The sequence below is a fragment of the Sturnus vulgaris genome, unplaced genomic scaffold (assembly GCF_052056855.1).
Source record: "Sturnus vulgaris isolate bStuVul1 unplaced genomic scaffold, bStuVul1.hap1 Scaffold_501, whole genome shotgun sequence".
Lineage (NCBI taxonomy): Eukaryota > Metazoa > Chordata > Aves > Passeriformes > Sturnidae > Sturnus > Sturnus vulgaris.
This window is the reverse complement of record NW_028276500.1, coordinates 75,389-88,823: the sequence shown is the minus strand read 5'-3', so window position 1 is coordinate 88,823 and position 13,435 is coordinate 75,389. Positions and strand designations below refer to the sequence as shown.

General features: G+C 47.7%; 2 long non-coding RNA genes across 2 annotated transcripts; one reads left to right on the top strand and one right to left on the bottom strand.

The window, feature by feature from the left end:
* Nucleotides 1–4,789: 4,789 nt before the first annotated feature.
* Nucleotides 4,790–7,476, top strand: LOC148217672 (uncharacterized). Its single transcript, XR_015800876.1, has 2 exons — nucleotides 4,790–5,223; nucleotides 5,886–7,476. It is a non-coding gene; the product is annotated as an uncharacterized LOC148217672 (long non-coding RNA).
* LOC148217671 (uncharacterized) lies at nucleotides 6,327–9,039 on the bottom strand. Its single transcript, XR_015800875.1, has 2 exons — nucleotides 7,623–9,039; nucleotides 6,327–7,296 (listed from the first exon to the last, which is right to left on the bottom strand). It is a non-coding gene; the product is annotated as an uncharacterized LOC148217671 (long non-coding RNA).
* Nucleotides 9,040–13,435: the final 4,396 nt, after the last annotated feature.

The window sequence follows — 13,435 nt, the reverse complement described above, 5'->3', positions numbered from 1 at the left end:
TTTTTTTTTTTAACAATATGTTGCTAAATGTCAGGAAAATTAATCCACAAACACCAGCGGTTTATGTCCAAAAAGGAAACGGAGGAGTCCTTTTTGCTTTATTCGAATAAAGGGAGAGGCCATGGGACATTCCCCTGGGATCTCTCAAATTTTTGGAGGACGCAGCCTCCTTTTTATCCTATTTTCCCGGCCGCATTTCCCTCTCTCTTTTCCCATTGGCTGAGGTACTTGAGAGGCACAGACTTCCCGGAACGCCTGATACCTGAAATTCCCCTCTAATGTATAACCCTCCCTTTTAATTTTTAATTCTTATAGAATTCATAGTTTCCCCCCGTTGCTTCTTTCATCTTTTGATATCCAATTTCATTTATCAGCAGCCCTGCAGTTTGTTTGTAAAGGCAACTATCTCTTTCCATTCATCAATCAGTGGAATCCATCCCATTGTTTCTTTTATCTCTCAGTGCTAGCCTTATCTACAGGCTGATCCACAGCTCATTTGTAAAGACAAATTCAACATTCCTCTCAGCTAATAAATGAGAAGTTAGCTGAAAAAAGTAAAAACTGGATTTTTTTTCCGGTGTGTGTCGGACAATACAGTGGAGAGAATTTGCGGGAGGATGATCGAGGATATCCTATTATAATATCGTTCTCGGACATTTTACTATTTTAGATCATCAGTTGTATTCTGAAAGAAATATATTTTAATGATATGTGTACGTTTGCACGAAGTTATAGTTAAATATAGCTTGCGGCTGGGCTCTTTAATGAATAGGGGTATTTTTGGTTTTAATTCAATATTTTATGCTTGTGGTGTGTAGTGTGCTGATTTATTTTTTAATGTTATTTACTACGTGCGCTTTTGTTTTTGAGTGAAGGTAACTTTCTGGATGGCTTTCTATTTGAGGCAGAATGAATTGAAGTAGGTTTTTAAAACTGATTTTTCATATGTACGATGGGGAGTTTAGTAGGGGCAGCTCTGATGGTGGGGGCTTGGTTGTTAATTTTATCAGACGGCTTTTGTTAGATACAGCTTTTAATTCTGGAAAGTTTTTTTTTCTAATGTCGTGCTTTGAAGGTGGTTTTCGAGGATGTATGGTATAGCTTTATTTTGTTTGTAGATGGTGTATGATAAGGGCTATGGTCTATTTATCTAATGCCATGTTTTTTCATTCAGGTGTTGATAAGGGAGTTCTTGAATGGCGTTTTGTGTTGTTTTTGTTTTTGGTGGGGCGTTGTTTTTAAAGGATACCTTGATAAGGTTTGCCGATGGCGTTCTAGCCTGTAGCATAAGGCATAGGGTAGTTTTTGAATTATTTTGTGGTGGCTTTGATTCTTGCCAGTATGTAGTGTTTGTTTGAGGTAATGCTGTGTAGCTAATTTCTGTTTTCTTATTAATATTAGAATTGGAGTGTTGTAGTATATGGGCTGTTATTATATCATAGGGGTTCTATTTATTTGGTTTGATTGTTTTCTAGTTATGGATAATTTTTCTCAAAAAACCATTTTCAGAATTTCAGGCGTGACACAAAAGAAGACTCAGATTGCTGGAAGGGAAAGGTGTGCCCAGATTGTCTCGAAGCAGTGCTGCTGTTGGTTCTCGTTCAGTTGTGTCTTCTGAAAATGAGACTGTTGTATTCATTGCGCTGTGCTAAACACTTGTCATTCTCCCAATGCCAGGAAACAGATGAAGCTTGAAGAAAGAGGAAGGAATTTGGAAGCGTACAAACAAGCTGAGAAGAGGTTCAGAGATCAGGGTGCTCACTGGCAGCAGGGGCTGGGGTTAGGGCTGAGCAGGAGCAAAGCCGGAGCACATCAACCTCACCTCGTGTTTTCTCGGGGGCTTTATGGCCCTGGCAAGAGAGAGACGTTCACTGACGAGTCCCAGGCCGAGCCGTGAGCACAGCATGTTGTGTTGGAGCTGGGGGTTTTTTTTGAGACGTTCAGCAGCCACACTCTCTAGTCAAGAGTCCTGAGGTTTGTTGCTGCTCCACTTTCATCCTCATATCCAGCTTCCAGCCCTTTTCTTCTCTCTGTCCAGTGTGTCTTTTGTGTTCCTTTCTTGTCCTGTGTGCTCCCCATCCCATTCCCGTTCCCTACGGAGGGGGAGGGTGTGGAGACTGGGGGCTCCGACGTGGTTTGGGGCACCCCAAGGTCCCTGAGAAAGGGAGCCGGGCTGCGCTGGAGGAGCAGGTGAGTCGGGCATGGGGGGGGGGGGGGGGGGGGGGATCATGCTGGGTGCCAGAACATTGAGAGGGAGGGGTGGGTGTAGAATGCATGAAAAACAGAACCATAAAAAATACCTAAATATAGTCTAAAAGGAATGTTTAAATGCTTTTTATTTGGGTAGAGGCACGGTTTTTATAGCTAATATAAAAATAAAATATAAAGAATAGAAATAGATTGGTATACATGTAAAATATAATGAAATATAAGTAGCAAATATCTATGAAAAATCTAGTGTATAACAGAAATAATGCAAATATAAGAATATGTATAAATATAAAATAGAGCTATGAGAATGGGAATAAGAATGGGGTAAAACATCAGTGAGAAATGGAAAAAAACCACATGAAAAATGGTGGGAAAATCAGTGAGAAATGGAGAAAAATCAGTGAAAAACGGGGGGGGAATCTTTGAAAAATGGGGAAAAAAATCAGTGAGAAATGGGGGAAAAAAAATCCATGAAAAATGGGGGAATAAATCAGTGAGAAACGGGGAAAAGTGGGGGAAAAAATAATTGAGAAATGGGGGAAAAAATCCGTGACGAATGGCGGGAAAAGTCATTAAGAAATGGGGAGAAAAATCAGTGAGAAACAGGGAAAAAAATCAATGAGAAATGGGGGAAAATTTGGGACAAAATCAGCGAGAAATGGGGGAAAAATCAGTGGTAAATGGGGGAAAAGTCGATGAAAAATGGGGGAATATTCAGTGAGAAATGGGGGGGCGGGAAATCAGTGAGAAATGGGGAAAAAATCCATGGAAAACAGGCAAACAATCCATGGGCAATGGCGGGAACAGAGCGAGCTGTTGTTGCTCGTGCTGTGGTGGCCGATGCTGTGGGGAAAAAATAAGTGAAAAATGGGGGCAATAATCAGTGATAAATGGGGAGAAAATCAGTGATTAATGGGCGGAAAAATGCATGAAAAATGGAAGGAAAAATTCAGAGAGAAATGGGGGCAAATATCAGTGATAAATGGGGAAAAAAAATCAGTGATTAATGGGGGGAAAAATGCATGGAAAATGGGGGGAAAATTCAGAGAGAAATGGGGGCAAAAATCAGTGAGCAATGGGGGGGAAAATCGGGAAATATCCATGGAAAAATGGGGGGAAAAAATCAGTGAGAAATGGGGGAAAAAATCAGTGAGAAATGGGGAAAAAAAATCTTTGATAAATTGGGGAAACAAATCATTGAGAAATGGGGGGAAAAAATCAGTGAGAAATGGGGAAAATATGGGAAAAAATCCACGAAAATTGCGGGAAAAAATGCATGAAAAATTGGGGAAAAATCAGTAAGAAATGGGGGAAAAAATCCATGAAAAATGGCGGGAAAAATCAGATCGGCGATCGATAGCTAATGCGTGCCGATCGATTATATCGGCGATCGATTGCTAATGCCTGCCGATCGATTATATCGGCGATCGATTGCTAATGCCTGCCGATCGATTAGATCGGCGATCGATTGGTAATGCCTGCCGATCGATTAGATCGGCGATCGATTGCTAATGCCTGCCGATCGATTAGATCGGCGATCGATTGATCGCGCCTGCCGATCGATTAGATCGGCGATCGATTGATCGCGCCTGCCGATCGATTAGATCGGCGATCGATTGCTAATGCCTGCCGATCGATTAGATCGGCGATCGATTGATCGCGCCTGCCGATCGATTAGATCGGCGATCGATTGCTAATGCCTGCCGATCGATTAGATCGGCGATCGATTGATCGCGCCTGCCGATCGATTAGATCGGCGATCGATTGCTAATGCCTGCCGATCGATTAGATCGGCGATCGATTGATCGCGACTGCCGATCGATTAGATCGGCGATCGATTGCTAATGCCTGCCGATCGATTAGATCGGCGATCGATTGATCACGACTACCGATCGATTAGATCGGCGATCGATTGATCGCGCCTGCCGATCGATTAGCTCGGCGATCGATTGCTAATGCCTGCCGATCGATTAGATCGGCGATCGATTGATCGCGCCTGCCGATCGATTAGATCGGCGATCGCTTTCCAATGCCTGCCGATCGATTGCTAATGCACACTATTTGCACACTCCTTGCACACCCTTTGCACTCATACAGATGCAGGAGGTTTCTCAGTTCTGGTCGGGGTTTTTTGGGGCGTTCATTCAGGGGGATTTCCTCAAGGATTGGGACACTCCTTGATTCCATCCCTTGCCTGTCTCCCAAGCGCCACCCTGTGGGCAGAGCGCGGTACTGCGCGCCTGCCTCTCCCAAGATGGCGGCTCGGGTGTCGCTCCCCGACCTTCTAACTCTGGCTGCAAAAGGAGGGGGGCACAGCAAGGAGCCCGCTCGCTCTAGTGGGATGCCTGCGCACGACGCCGACACCGATCCCACGGGTGCGATTTTCGGCGGCGTTTCCAATCGTGCGGACATCTCCTTCAGCCCGCTTCGGCCCGGGGGAGAGGGGCGGGGCCGCCAGCGATGGTCCCGGCGCAGCCCGGGCAGGCTCGGGGCGGAGCCGGGGCTTGGCGAGGCGGGGCACGGAGGTCCCGGGGACGGGACCGGGCGGGGCCGGGGCGGTGCTTTAGGGGCGGTCCCCAGTGGTCCCGGGCGGCACCGGGGGCGGGGCCGGGTGATCCCGGAGCGGTACCGAGCTGTGCTGGGGACGGTGCTGCAGGGGCGGTGCCGGGCCCGCCTCAGGGTGATTGAATGCCCAGAAATCGCCTCCTCTGCCCCGTGCTCACACTGAGCTGCGGGCTGCAGCGTGCTGTCGGAGCTCCGCACACAGCACGGATTTGGGCTTCCCCTCCTCTCAAACCCTCTCCCCCTTCTTCCTCCTCCTCATCTTCCTCTTTGTCCTCTGTCACTGCTGAGGCTCTGGAAAGAACTGAAATTCTGCAGGGAGAGATGTCCTCTCGTGGCCCCAGGGACTGCCTCGGCACGGGCCACGAGCGCCTCCGGCCCCTGCCTTCTCCTGCTTGAAAAGATCACCTGGAGCCCGAGCTCGGGGGGGTGAAATCAGCTGAAATCCAGGTAACTCTGTCAAGTGCCCCCCAGGGACATCGGCGGGGCTGGGGGATGAGGGTTTGAAACAGCAAATTCTTTGGAATATACACCTGTCCCTGTGCCGATGCTGCTGAGCTTCCTGCCACAGTATATCCCCACTCCATGAGGCGCTGTGAGGTTATGGCAGTGGGAATTGAGCAGGGAATTCGGGGCTATGGGCATAATTCACGGGAGCTAGCAAAGCTGACAGCCAACCCCAAATCGGGGCACAGCACAGAGAACAATCTGTGTGCTGCCCTGTCAGCTCAAGCTCCTGGGCTGGCAAGTATTGGGAGTTAAATGTATGGAATTACACAAATCACAGCAACTGGCATCACCCAGAGGGACAATCCAAGGCCCAAACAATTCCTCCACAGTCCACTCTGGGAAAAACACCCTGTGCCTGCCAGGAGCTCTGACCCTGCTTTTCCTACCAGCTCCTGAGCAGTGTCAGGGCCACCACGACGCCTTTAAAATCCAGATAAACCCCAAATCCTACACAGTGAATAATCCAAAGAAAGTACTGAATTGTTGTCATTAAAAGCTCAAAACTCATTAAGAATTCTATGACAACAGTGTAATGGACTCCCAGGAACCTCATGAATGCTCTCGGTTTCATTTTTGTGTATTTTTACTCCCTCATTTGGCAGCTTGTAAAACTTATCCTGGAATTCAGAGGTCAAGCAGGATCGACTTTGGATTGACCTTCACCTCTGGTCCCACTTTGTGCAAACACAACTCGTGCCCAGGTGGGTGAACTCATCACCTCAGCTTTTCACTCCAGAGTATCCCCTCCTTATTTCCCTGTAGATGAACTCAGATCCACTCCTCACCTCCACTGGTCATCCAAGCGTCCATTCTGTTCCCCACAGGCCCTGGTGGCCCCAGGGAGCTCCCTTGGCCTTTCTCCTGCCCCTCTGCAGCCCGAGGTCGCTACACAAACAGTTCTTGTGTCCCCTCTAAATGACCCCGGGTTTTCTGCTCAATGAATGGCATGACCCGTGCCCACTGCTCATGATTCACCCAACCAAAATCAAGAGCAAATGTTGCTTGGGCTTTAAGAACTTGAAATAACTCTGAAGCAAAAGAAATCACCTTTTTCTCCTGGTTTTTATTTTTATTTTTTCATTTAAGATGCTGGACTTGCCTCTGTGGATGTGTGCTGAGCTCTCACTGCAGGGGACTGTCAGGCCTGAATGGCTGTGAGTTCGTGTTCTTCTCAGTAGGGAATCAGAAATTATTCTTAGACCATAGAATTGTTTTCTGAAACCTTTCCCCTTTCCTCTTTGTGCCTTTGAATTTTTCAGCTGTTCCCTGTTGTCACTTCCCCTGCCTGACTTCTGTGCAGCTCCTAGCTGGGAAAAACTGGGAAAACTTAGGGGGTACAGAGGTGGAATTTTTGGCTGGATTTTTCTAACATTTCTAATTTTGCTGAACTTATTTCCCCAGTGAGAAGAGCACGAACTCACAGCCATGCAGGCCTGACAGTCACTGCGGGAAATCTGACACAGTATTAATAAGTAACCTTTCCTGAGAGCAGTCACCACCCCAGTCCTCCAGCCTTGTCAAATGTTTGCAATGAATGGACCCAAGTTCTAATCCTTAATCTAAATTTATGTCAGCTTTTGTTAGAAAGATACCGGACAGTAAATCATACAAGAGAATTTAAAAATTGCACAAAGAATAACAGGCCCAGACCAAACCCAACCGCCCCCATCAGTGCTCCACCCCAATTTTGGGAGAAACAGTGATACAGTTTATAAATACTCTCCTTCCACACTATTCAGTCCTTCACCGCACATCCCCAGAGAGGAGTCCCTCAGACCTTGCTCCCCTGAACACCAGGAGAGCTGGAGTTTCACCCAGATCCCACATTCCCATGGCAGTTAATCCCAGCAGGGAGGCAAAGAGGAACCCTGCATCCTCTGACATAGCCCACAGCACGGGCAGCACCAGGAGCCCTCCAGGCTCAGACCTCTGGTGCTGAAGCCTCTGGGCTTTGGCTGATCAAACACCACAGCTCTTGGCAAAGATGCCAGGAGAGTCGTGATTCTTCCTGTCCTGAAAGAGAGGAGGAAAAGAAAATTAAGTCGACTGCAGAAGGATTCCAGCTCTCAACTTCTGCTCTGATTCCTCACTCTGGGGTTTTATCCATGACAAGTGACACCAATTCAGAGTGCCCTTTTCCAGCATTTTTATTCCTAACTATTTCAGACATTAAAAGGATGCTCATTTCTCTTATTGTATTCTTTGCTTAATTTTATTAGAGGCATTTTCATCCCAGACCCCACTTGTCAGTTCTTCAATCCTTTAGCACTGGACTTGGCACAAAGGGATACCCGTGGTGCTGCATCACAAGAAATCCCAAAGAGAAACCCCTTCCAAACCTGACGGAGAAAGCTTTCAAGGCACTCCAGAACACAGACAGCTTTTCCTGCCTTGTCAGGCCACACCAATTCTGTCCCATCCACCTGAACTGTGCAGGTGAGGAAAAGGCTTTCCTTGCTCCTCGGGAATCACTGTCTGAGACCACAGATGTCCATCCTGGGCAGCACCTGGAAACAACGTGGGAAAGGCAAAATGAGAGTGTTTTCTATCAGAAAATTACTACTACTAATAAAAATAACAATCAGAACTTCTGGACAAATTTAGTAACATCACTTTGATATGAGAAATACAGGCCATGCCCATCCTTGTAGCCCAGGTGAAAACAGGAAGGAGAACTAGAGGAAAAGCAGAGTCCCTTATTTGATCTCTGGACACAAACTGAGGCCTTTTCCCTGTGAAACCAAACTCACCCTTCCAGGGTTCCTGAGATCAGCTACGAGGAGGCTTTTGGCACTCCAAGAGCAGCTGGGTCACAGCTGGATGCGGCTTGGGTCTGGGAGACACCGTGCTCCTTCTGGAATTATAGCACGCAAATGCCTGCTCCTGGCCCCAGGCCCGGAGATAAAATCTGTGGGGTTTTTCCCTGTGCAACATTGTTCACCCCTCCCAGGTTCCTGAGATCTGCACAGAGGAGGCTTTGGGCACCCCAAAGGCAGCCAGGGTTACAGGTGGGGGCAGCTTGGGGCTGGGAGAAATCCTCATCCATTTGGAATTTTATCAGGCAGAAACCTGGCTGGGTGCACAGGTCTCTGGACACGACCAGTGGCCCTTTCCCCTGTGAAACAAAACTCACCCTGCCAGGCTCCTGAGACCACTTAGGAGGAGGGGTTTGACTCTCCAAGAGCAGTCGCAACGAGAGATGCTCACACAGAAGGCCATGCAGAAGAGGAAACGAGCGCACCCGCAGCCCCCCAAGGCGCGCCCCAACGCCCCAGACCCGGCACTGCCAGCTCGGGCAGTCCCATAAAGCATCCCCCGCCTCCGCAGCGGCGGGACAGGCGGGGCCCGGGGTCCCGAGGAAACCGAGCGTGCCCGGAGGCGCGGCAGGACGGCAGCGCAGCGCCGCCTGGCGGCGGAGCAGGAGAGCAGCGCCGGGCCCCATGGCAGTATCGGTACCCGTGCGCCCCCTGCTGTCCGCGGCGATGCAGCGCCCGATGCCGAGTTCCACGCCCGTGTCGCCGAGGGAGAGGGGCACCGCTGGCTGGGGCCTCCCCGCCGACACGGACAGAAGCCGAAGCAGAAGCCCCGGTGCCATTGGCGGCCCCTACCCAGCGGGCCGGGCTCCGCCGGGCCCGCGGCCCCGCGCGGTATCGGGTCGGCCCGCTCCCGTCTTCGTCGCACCCGGGCCCTGCTCCTGGCATGAAGCGCGTCACCGCCCCGCGCCGTCCCGCCCCCCGCGCGTCATCGCGTGCGTTCGGCGGCCCGCCCCGGGGGCGGTGCCGGGGGCGCTACCCGGGGCGGTGCCGGGGCAGTGCCGGGGGCGGCACCGGGGGCGGTGCCGGGGCGGTGCCGGGGGCGTTCCCGGTCGCCGTGCCGGGGTAGCCCGGGGAGCGGTTCCGGGAGCGGTTCGGGGGGCGGTGCCGATTGCAGTCCCGGTCACTGTCCCCAGTCCCCGTCCCCAGTCCTGGTCCCGGTCCCAGTCCCCGGTTCCGGTCCCCGATCCTGGTCCCAGTCCCAGTTCCCCGTCCCGGAACCCGATCACGGTCCTGGTCCCAGTCCCCAATCCCGGTCCCGGTCCCTGTCTCCAGTCCCCGTCCCCGATCCCGGTTCCGGTCCCTGTCCCAGGTCCCCGTCCGCGATCCCGGTCCCTGTCCCATTTCCCCGTCCCGGTCCCCGATCCCAGTCCCGGTCCACGTCCCCGATCCCGATTTTTCCCCCCCTTTCACACTGATTTTTCCCCCGATTTATCAATGATTTTTTCCCCATTTTTTCCCATTTCTCACTGATATTTTCCCCCATTTTTCAGGGATTTTTTTCCCCATTTCTCACTGATTTTTTTCCCCATTCTTCATGGAGTTTTCCCCCCGTTTTTCACTGATTTTTCCCCATTTCTCACTGACTTTTTCCCCATTTTCCCCCATTTCTCACTGATATTTTCCCCCATTTTTCATGGATTTTTTCCAGATTTATCCCCATTTCCCACTGATTTTTCCCCATTTTTCATGGACTTTTCCCCCCCGTTTCTTACTTATGTTTTTCCCCGATTTCTCATTGATTTCCCCCCCCCCCCCCCCCCCCCATTTCGCACTGATTTTTTACCCATTTTTCCCCATTTCTCACTGATTTCTTTCGCCATTTTTCATGGAATTTCCCCACCCATTTCTAACGGATTTTTTCCCCACTTTTCCCCATTTCTCACTGATTTTTCCCCCCATTCTTCAGGGATTTTTTTCCCCATTTCTCACTGATTTTTCCCCCATTCTTCATGATTTACAGGATACTCTATCGTGAATGGAAAGCAATTAAAGGAAGGGGGGAGGTTACCAGCCACCTGGTCAGCTCAGACAGCAGAGCTGCACACGCTTGTGAGAGCCTGTGAATTATAGCAGGACAAGACATTAAATATATTTACTGATTCTAAATATGCATATGCGGTAATACATGCATTTGGAAAACTATGGGGAAAAAAAGAGGTTTATTAAGCTGCAGAAGAAAGAAGAAAAAAATTGGTTTACAAGGGATGGCAAGCAGTGGATACCAAAAGCTCTAGCCTTACAATTGTTAAAACAACTTCATTAAAGGAGTCGTTCTGTGCCTTCTTTGGGGTGAGGAAAAAAGGCTGAGGGGGGCTCCGACGTGGTTTGGGGCACCCCAAGGTCCCTGGGAGAGGGAGCCGGGCTGCGCTGGAGGAGCAGGTGAGTCGGGCATGGGGGGGGGGTCATGGTGGGTGCCAGAACATTGAGAGGGAGGGGTGGGTGTAGAATGCATGAAAAACAGAACCTTAAAAAATAGCTAAATATAGTCTAAAAGGAATGTTTTATTGGCTTGTGTTTGGATAGAGGTAGGGTTTTTTTATAGATACTGTAAATAGAAAAGATAAAGAATAAAAATATAGAAGCAAATATAAGAAACCAATATATAAATATATTACATTACATTATATTATGTTATGAAAATAGAAATATATAAATATTCAGACTTTAAAAGGAATGTTTTATTGGTTTTTATTTGGTTAGAGGAGGGTTTTTTGAAAATAATATAGGCAAAAATATACAAATATGCAAAAATAGATACTGACATAAAATTATTATAACTATATATGCATATATATATGTAAGTATAAATATATAGAAATAAATATAAATATAAAATACATGTATGTAGTATGTAATAGAAATAATTTATCGATTTTAATATGTTCTATTAAATAGTATGTTATAATAGAATGTAAATAGCATCTAGTATATTAATATACTAGTAAAAACTACATTAAATAGTATATAAATATAGAATACACAATATAGACATATAAATCTACAGATATAAATATGAAAACTAAATAGAAAAATATATTCAAATAGAATTTAAAATAATCGAGTTTTTTGTTTCTATTTGGTTAGAGGCAGAGCTTTTAAAGAAATAATATTAAAAACTATGAACCTCCAAATATAGATGGATATAGATAAAATAGAAATAACATTAGTAATATAAATCTATGTATATAATGAATAATAAAATAATATTGTATATATGATAAATAGAATAGCAATTAAATTGAATATATGAAATATGTATAGATTATGACTAGAAATTAAATATTAAAAAATAGATGATTTATATATATAAAAGGGTTTTTTTTTCATTTGGTCAGAGGCAGGGCATTTTTAGTTTGGGTCGGGGTTTTTTTGGGGCGTTCATTGAGAGGATTTTATGACGGGTGGGGACTCTGGTGCTTGGAACTCTCTCCCTTCTCTGTCTGTCCCTGACAGGGCGGCAGTGCCGGGCTGAGTTGGGCGGCAGTGCTGCCGCCGTGTGGACACGGGCGGGTACTGCACGGTGCCCCTCTCAGGATGGCGGAAGGGCCCGCGGGCCGGGACCCAGCCCTGCGGCAGCGCTCAAGATGGCGGCCTCTCTAGGACCCCGGCGGATAGGCGTTTACATAAAACGCCTGCCCGCGCCCGCCGGCGCCCTCACGCCCGCGGCACCGCGGACCGCGCGGCCGTTGTCGGCACGCTCTGAAACATCCGGGAAAATTGGCGGCGAGCGGATCGGCGTCGGCGATGTAATCAGGCATCTTATGCCTACACACTGGGGTCCTGATTTTTTCCCGCCCTTTCTGCCGCCATTTTTGGCAGGTCAGCCGGGGTGCCGCCCGAGGCGCCATTTTGAGAGTCCCGACACGCTCAAGATGGCGGCCTCTCTAGGACCCCGGCGGATAGGCGTTTACATAAAACGCCTGCCCGCGTTCGCCGGCATAAAAATAAATATGCATAAATATAAACATAGACATAAACATGCACAAACGTTAACCTGCATAGATATAAACATAAACATAAACATAAACATAAACATAAACATAAACATGCAAAACAATAATAATAAATATAAATATAAACATAAATAGAAATAGAAATACAAACATTAATAAAATCAGTGAGAAAGGGGGTAAAATCAGTGAGAAATGTGGGGGAAAAACCATGAAAAATGATGGAAAAATCAGAGAGAAATGGGGGAAAAATCGGTGAGGAATGGGGAAAAAGATCAACGAAAAATTGGGAAAAATCAGTCAGAAGTGGGGGATAAAAATCAGTGAGAAATGGGGGGAAAAGTCGGTGAGAAATGGGGAAAAAATCAGTGATTAATGGGCGGGAAAATGCATGAAAAATGGGGGGAATAATTCAGAGAGAAATGGGGGCAAATATCAGTGAGAAATGGGGGGGAAAATCAGGAAATATCCATGAAAATTGGGGGAAACATCCATGAAAAATGGCGGAAAAAATCAATGAAAAATGGCGGAAAAGATCAGTGAGAATTGGGGAAAAATGGGGAAAAAGGAGTGATAAATGGGGGAAAAAATCAGTGAGAAATGGGGAAAAATGAGGAAAAAATCCACGAAAAATGGGTGGAAAAATCCATGAAAAATCAACGGAAAAATCAGTGAGAAATGGGGAAAACATCATGGTGAAATGGGGCAAAAATCAGAGAGAAATGGGGAAAAATTATTGAAAAATGGGGGATAAAAATCAGTGAGAAATGGGGGGAAAATGGGGAAAAACATCAGTGAGAAATGGGGAAAAAAAATCTTTGATAAATTGGGGCAAAAATCATTGAGAAATGGGGAAAATAATCAGTGAGAAATGGGGAAAATTTGGGAAAAATCCAGGAAAACTGCGGGAAAAAATGCTTGAAAAATTGGGGAAAAAATCCGAGAGAAAATCCCCGGGAATCCCCGGGAAAAACCCCCCGGAATCCCCGAGAAAATCCCCCGGAATTCCCCGGGAAAATCCCCCCGGAATCCCCTGGAAAATCCCCCTGAATTCCCCGAGAAACTCATCCCGGAATCCGCGTGATAATCCGTCCGCTATCCCCGAGAAAATCCCCCAGGAATCCCCCAGAAAATCTCCCCGAAATCCCCGGGATAATCTCCCCGGAATCCCCGAGAAAATCCGCCCCGAATCCCCTGGAAGATTCCCCCGGAATCCCCGAGAAAATCCCTCGGAATTCCCCGGGAAAATCAACCCGGAATCCCCGAGAAAATCCCCCGGAATCCCCGGGAAAATCCCCCAGGAAAATCCCCGGGATAATCACCCCGGAATCCCCTGGAAAATCCCCTAGGAATCCCCGAGAAAATCCCCCCGGAATTCGCCGGGAA